Below are 8,228 nucleotides of genomic sequence, written 5' to 3'. Positions count from 1 at the left end.
GAGAGCGATTTACTTTCCGGCAACGTGATTTACTTTTCTGCAAGAGTGTTGTAGTTAGCCTTTTAATTCTCGCAAGTGGGAAATGTAATATTTCAATTCCTGTAAGTATGAAGTGTGATATTTCAATCCTTGCAAGTGTAAGCCTTTCAATTCTTGCAAGTGTGGCTTGATGACTTGTGAAAGAACATTAACATCCAACTATCATACTAAATTAATATTACAATACCATTTTCACTTAACAAATTGTATTATCATATGCGATATAGATTGTTTCATCATATGTTTAATATCCCCACAATTTGCAATCCATTTTCGAGTAGAAGTGGATGATCAAAGAGTAGTGTGTGGAATCACCACCCTTGTCTTCAAATAGATCAGTATTTCTAAGGTGTTAGTGTTTTTTCACATGTTTAGTAGCCCCATAATTTGCAATGCATTCTTGAGTATTAGTGAAGGGACAAAGAGTAGCGTGTGGAATCACCAACCTTGTCTTCAAAGAGATTGCTATTTCCAATTGAGGATGAAGGTGCTGAAATTTGGATATATGTCCCTCCTTATGTCAATACAATCATATTGGCCTCTTATTTTCGTAAAACTTGGAAGTGTTCCTTGGAAACTCATGCATACATGAAGAGGGAATGGATTTAGGGGTTGGCATGCTCTTGGGGCGACAACTTGCCCAAGTTCCTCAAGGTGACTTGATCCTGGAGTAGATGACAAAATACATCTTCCAAACGAGGGGATGTTGATTAAGGATTAAAAAGAGGAATGCTATAAAAAATAATAACATTTTTTTTTGAAGGCAAAAGATAAATTATTAAGAAAAATATTGATATATTCAAAGTTCTTTTTCCCTTTACCACTACTTGTAATAATGTTTGGCTTGAAGTTTTTTGACCTAGACATATATTCCCTAGTTGTAGCAAAATCCACCATTTTGGGCTAGGAGCATTGCGTTTCAAGTCTATTGGCTTGAGTGGTGTCCATTGCACCAAATAAGGGTGTGGGAGGAATCCGAAATCCATTTTCCACTTTTATTCCTTCTTGTGTGATGGACAAAGTTGGGTTCTATGTATATAATGATTAATCTAAAATGAAATCATAATTGTCGTTAGTTGTATCTAGAAGAAATCTAAATACATCCATAAACCATTATTTCTAGGTAATATTGTCATTTGAATAACCATGCATGATAGTCAGCTCTTTTAAAGTGACGAAAAAACCATTTTCTATCCATGGATGTCATAATACCACTAAAGATGGTAACAATTTGTCATTAAAAAAAGAGAAAATGACACGTGACAACAACAACATTCTTAAATTTAGCAAAAAACCAAGAAACATTGTAAGTAGGGGTGCACTAGTGAAGATAAAGGTATAAAAACCTTATGAACTGCTTGCTGTTCCAAAAAAGCGAGTTGAAAATCGTAATTTCATGTTGAAAAACAAATTTTTGAGGAGCATTGGGCAGAGGAAGAAAAATCAGTAGTAACTCTGAAATCATGTTAGAGATCATGAGGTAGTGGATTTCTAGCGAATTTTGTAAAAAACCTTGATCCAATAAGACAAAGTGTTGAAATATAACAATGCCATGATGATAAACACAATATACACACTGCATACCAAAAACACATAATAGTTCAAGATAGTGTGTAGTAGGTAGGATTTCCTTGAGCTTATGAATAATTCACTTGAAGAGATTATTACAAATGAGGTGATTGGTGTGTATTGATACCAATTGCTCAATGTTTAGGCTTTTAGCTTTTAAAGGGAGAGTAAGCCAAATTTATTGCATTGATACACTTTCTATAGGTCAATATGAGGGAGATGTATTCCTTCAATACTCAACATGGAGTTGACATGTGAAATTTTAAAACAATATTAACTAAAAAAAATATTTCTATATAAAATATCTTAATAAATACCTTAATCAATATAATTTTCTGTCAAATTCATATATATATATATATATATATATTTTTTTCACTTCTGGTTCACGGATACCATGGTCAGTGGTCCGCTACGTCGAGGATCGAAAGTCTCTAGAGTGGACCCCACCCGAAGGGGGTCACACCCCTTGGCCATCACAGACCTAACCCCAAGGGCTTTCGGGTTTCGACGCTGTGACCTCCCATTGGCGAGGCCTCGGCTTGACCGATTGAGCTAACCCTTGGGGCTATATATATATATATATATATAAAGAGAGATATTTTCTTACGATAGCCACTTTCTACTTCACATATAATTCTTTATTCTTTTAATACCTAGCATGAAGTTGACATATGACAATTAAAAAACTATTTCAATGGGCTATGAATAAGATACTTGAATGTCCATATATATATATATATATTTTCAGGAAGAAAAAGCATAATTGTATTATATTGAGACTATATAAAGGATCCAGATAGTACATTGTCAAGCATTTGAAGCTGGAGAATCTAAAACAAAAGGAACAAAAACTAGAGGAAGAGTCCCTCTATGAAAGAAGAGGCGGTTTGTGCTGCTGCACATCAGAAACAGTTCCAAATTGATTTTACAACACATGCAGATTCTGGGATGAAAACAGAGATTGTTCAGGACATTTCATATACCATACATATGCCGAGATGAAAAACAAAAGGGGTGAAAATAGCAGACCTGGAGATAATGAAAGGAGATTAAAAGCCAGGGATAGAGAAATCCTGTATGACATAGGATTCCTCGCCAAATATTACCTTCATGGACCAGGTACCTGTTCCTAGAAGAAGACCATCCTTTGACAGGCAGTCCGCTTGTTGGTTCTGAGCCCTGAAAATATGCTGAATGGAGCTATCTCTCATAAGTCCCCAATAAAACATAATCCTGTCCATCCAGCCTGCGAGGTGTGGGCTCCTGATATTGCATTTTCCTTTGACATGATCGACCATGATCTTGGAGTCTCCAAAAATTGAAATGGACTGTATATAAAAAAAAATACAGAAAGCCAGGAGACCCGCAAGGGCTCGCGCCTCAGCCATGCTATTAGTGCCCTTTCCTGCATGCCATGAAATAAAATATTGGATATTCTCGTCCATTATAATATGAAACCCACAGCCACAAGAGTTTTGCTGAGCAACGCCATCAAAAAACGCCCTTGGGGTCCTAGGGAGATAATCTTCTTGCACATTTCTGTTGACAACTTTCGATTTGGGTTGCTTTTTCGGGACGGAGTCATAGATGGATATGATATGTTGTAAAATATCCTTGAAAGGCTCTTTCACTTATTTGAAAATTCTTCTGTTCCTCCAGCTCCATGCACACCATAGGACAATAATAATGAGAGATCTCCATGAGTCTCTCTGCCCATTCCACCATTCAAACGCTGCATGCGTGGAAGCATGTAAAACAAGAGGAAAACCATATAATATTTCCAATTCATGCCATATTTGATGAGTAGATTGGCATTGGAAGAACATATGAAAATTGGATTCCTCTTCTGATTCGCACATTAAACATCTGCTCGGTCCATGCCATTTCCTTTTCTTTAGATTCTCCCAGGAAAGATTTTTATTGTGGAACACCAGCCACGAGAAGTAAATTAATTTGGGAGAGCATCCAGTTTTCCAAAAAGCTGATGGGAATTTAGGATTGGAGTGCATGGTCTTTAAACCAATCAGATTTGTATAGATATCCTTTATGCGGACTTGTGTATTCGCTGTTTGCGCCTTCCAGATTAGATAATCATGCGAGCTAGACCGATGAAAACCGCAGCTTCTCAAGACATCCCTGACAGCGTTCCATTGCCTTGCCATAGATTCTGACATACCTAGATCACAGGCCTCTTTCCATAGAGGAAGTGGGCCTTGCCATCCTGCTATAAGCTTATCCCACGTAAAAAAGCCTTTGCTATGGAGGAAGATTAGAATCCTTTCAGGGATGGAGATACTCTCTCTCCCGCACATGATGGGATCTATCCCAATGAAGATTCTGCTGCCAGATTGTAAGCACCATTTTAGATTCTTTAGGAAATATTGCTCTATTTTACGAAAACTGAGCCATATAGCTGACCCATACTTGGCTCCAATCCTTCCTAATCTGAACCAATATTCCATGTCTTTGCCTTTCATATATTTCTTTTTTATAGTAATGCTCCACGGCCCTTCCCTGAAAATGCCTCTCCACAGTGATTTGCACAGTAGTGCTTTTCCGAAAACCCTCAAATCCAATAATCCCCAACCTCCTGAATTCTTCGGCATAGAGATTTTTTCCATTCTAGTAAGATGATATTTTCCCTGTTCCGACTTGCCGCCCCATATAAAGTTTGCAGTTATCTTGTTCATTTTCTGGATGATACTTGCAGGGAGAAAGAAAATGTGTGCCCAATATACAACAAGTTGAGTTAGAACTGCTTGAGTTAGAACAATTCTTCCTGCCAATGATAGACACTTGTATTCCCAGGCAGAGATCTTTTTATAGTATCTATCTATTAACCATTGCCAATCTTCTTTAGAGTAACCCTTGGCCTTTAGCTGAAAACCCAAATATTTTAATCCTTCCTTGATAGACCTCATCTCTACCCCAAACATCGCAGAGATCCATTCCACTGTTTCCATATTGGCGTCATTGTGGAAGAGAATGGATTTAGATTTGTTAATTTGTAAACTAGTAGCACTCTGGAACCTATTTAGAATGTCATTGAGACATATCCATGAGACCCTGCACAACATTGCAAAAATGAGCACATCGTCGACAAATAAGTTGTGCGAGATGTAGTTGTTGCGGCAAATCTTCACTGGCCTGCATCTGTTTTTAGAAACTGCCTTGTTAATATGAAGGCTTAGAGAGTTCATTGCTAGAATGAACAACAGAGGAGAGAGAAGGCATCCTTGACCTAGCCCCCTCTGCTGGGAAATAAGGTGAAGGAATCCCATTTATGATGACAGCATAGTTCACGTTCTCTACACACGCCATGAGCCAGTTTATGACATTTGATTTCAGGCTGATCTTAGCTAATAAGCATCTAATAAACCCCCAATCTAAGCAGTCAAAAGCTTTTTGTAAATCAATTTTCAAAATGGCAGCTTCAGATATATATAATGAAAATTGGGAAGTCTAAGTGCTTTAGGTTTTGTTTTCTTCATTAGAATTTGGTGAAATCATTATTTTTAGTTATTTGAGATGCATTTTTTAATGCATAATGAATTTAGAGCCTTGAAAAATCTTTGAGACACTTAGTCTATCTAGATTTAACAACTCAAATATGCCATTCAAACAATTTTTGGTTAGATTTTGAGAAAAATTCATTAATACGCTCGGGGAAAAATGGTTGGAACTTGGTGATTACAATTTTTGGTGAGATTGCTATTTTTCATTATTTGAAATGCGTTTTTGAATCCTTAACCAAATTTAGAGCTCTAGAAACCCCCCAAGACATTCAATCGATACAAATTTAACAACTCAAATGTGCCATTCCAACAATTTTTTTGTCCGATTTTGAACAAAACTCATAAAAGAAAAGAAAATATAGATCTTTTAGACAACACTATTGAAATAAAAATATTCATATATATACATATATATAAATTCATTCATATATATATTGAAAGTGAAAAAATTGTTATTAATAAAATACTTGAATGATATTTTGTTTAATGTATTATTAACATAGTTTACAACTAACATAAATGCATTTTAAGTTTGATCTATTATACACATATCACAATTTGAGAAAAAGTGTGCAAGTTTAGGGATCATCATGTCATCAAAATAACTGGTTAAAGCTGTCCTCATCCTCAGGCATGGAAATAAACAACTGACTATTTGCACTAGAACAACAAGCAATAAAAACACAAAGGGAACTGTTCATCACACAGAATAGTTTAGAGATGATTTGGAGGAAAGAGACCGCTTGCAACATGAAAATGTTATGCTTTCAATGTGGGTAGGATATATCTACCAAAAATTCCCCCACACACGGCCAACTATTCAAGCAACAAAACCTAAATTTGTAGCCATCACTCTAGATGAGCCCCATGTGCAGCGACTCAAAAGAGTGCATATTTCGTATTCTGGGCTACAGCGGAAGTAGGCAACCCTAAGGCTGGAGTTAGAGAAAGCATTGAAAGCATTGAACCATTGGCAATCTTGATAAATTATAAATTTAAGGTATATAACTTTAAGAATTTGATCCTAATAAATTATAGATTTAAATATTTAACGCTGATAGACCTCTCCTATATAAATGTCATTAGAATTTACTTATTATACTTTTAACCATTAATTTTTTTCACTAATTATACTTTTAACCATTAATAGAATTTAAATATCATAACCGCTTGTTTTATTAATAAAGGAATGCTTTATAAATATTTTACTAACAAAGGAACACTTTTATGAGAAGGGTTTCGGCGTAAATTACATCATCAATCATTTGTAGACAAATTTTTACAATCAATAAAATTCTCTCATTATAAATAGTATTTCAAAATACCACAATGTAATCCACTCTGAATATCCTTATTTTATTCACAAACATACCTAAGAAGCAAGTGCAAGTTAAAAAAGTAAAAATATTCATTTTTATGAGAAGGGTTTCGAGGTAAATCACATCATCAATCATTTGTCACCGAATGAAAAAAACAGTTTATAAATATTAAAACTTATAAATGAAATAGACAAATTTTTACCATCATTTCAAAATACCACAATGTAATCCACTCAGAATATCCCTGTTTTATTCACAAGGTGCAAGCCGAGAAAGCCAAAACGTTCAACTCATAACCAATTCTCAAAAAAAAATTCAAAATGCAATCCATGTATAGCGAAAATATAGAAGAATGAATTCACAGTGATCAAAATGTAATCTATGTATTCAGTGAATGTAGCTTTGTTCGAAAGAATTAGTTGTCCTGGGGGGTGTGCAGCTGAGCTGTTCTGCTCTCGTAGGGGACAACGAATTCAAACATAGTTCCCCTATCGTCAGGTTCGCTTTGAATAAGCACTAATCCCGCAACAAGTGCGTGCCCTTAAATCTTCTTCTATTCTATTTCGATGTCACGGTTTCGAATCCAATGAATATCAAGTTTTCAAGTTCTATAATGAGAGGCGATTATATATAATTTCATGCTAATTGAACTGGCGATATCACGGTTTCGAATCCAGCGGAGATCAGGTTTTTAAGTTGTGTAATGAGATGATTATATAGTATGCCCTGCTAATTGAACTGGCGATCTCTGTAAAGTTGAAGAAATGTTAGGTGACAGCACTTTCTGTTGTGCATTCTGTCCGAATCGTTTGAATCTCTTCAGGGTTGTTGTGATCAACTGGCCATCTCTTACTGATTTTTGAAAGTGATTCCTTATAAGGCATCAGCATTAATCTGAAGAAGTTGGGTACCACAACAGGCTTGCTTGGCCCGGCAAAACGAACTTAACAGCGAATCATTAACACGTACAGCTAGGCTTCTCCTATCATTCCATCAAAGTCATTTCAGATTTGTAATTTTTCTAACCTTTTTTTTCATGCGTCGTGGAATTGGACTTAGATGGATTTTCATGCCACCTAGGCTTCCCCTATCATTCCATCAAAGTCATTCCAGATTTGTAACTTCTTTCTTTACCTTTTTTTCATGTGTCGTGGAATTGGACTTAGATGGATGGATTGTCATGCCACCATAATCATCACTGTTGAACCATGACCCATCAAATACAAGAATCAAGCTTTTCCCACCCATTAAATACAAGAATCAAGCTTTTCCATAAGTAAATTAGCATAAGCATAATAATTAAGTGGTTGGTGGGCGGATATGCATCAATCTATGAAACATCAAAACAATCTATGAAACATCAAAACACTTACATCAAAAACACTTATTATACTTGCTGCACATATGGTATAACTCATTTAGTTTTGCTTTTGATAGTATATTAGTTTGTCTTTGACTTAATTTTTTGTCATTTATCTATAGTTTAACATTAGGAAATCAATTTTTATTATTATTTAAATTTATTTATTTGTAAATTAATTGGTTGAGGTCTTATTATGAGCTTTTTATTAACTTCTTAATTTAATAGTTGCTTTTTTTTTGTTTTATTTTCTTTTTATTTAATTTTATGATTTTTTTTTATTAAACTTTTTGATTTTTTAGAAGTAAAAGGAAATAAGAAAGCCTATGAATTTTTTTTTAATGATTTTTTAAAAAACTTTTTGTGAAAAAACCTATAAAAAATCAATATTAATCTTGATTTTATAAATGATTTGTGATCTAA

The sequence above is a fragment of the Pinus tabuliformis genome, chromosome 5_1 (genome assembly GCF_031772625.1).
Source record: "Pinus tabuliformis cultivar Carrire ecotype Pingquan chromosome 5_1, CPIR1, whole genome shotgun sequence".
In the NCBI taxonomy this organism is placed as follows: Eukaryota; Viridiplantae; Streptophyta; class Pinopsida; order Pinales; family Pinaceae; genus Pinus; species Pinus tabuliformis.
The sequence above is the reverse complement of the archived record's forward strand: the minus strand, read 5'-3'. Positions refer to the sequence as shown.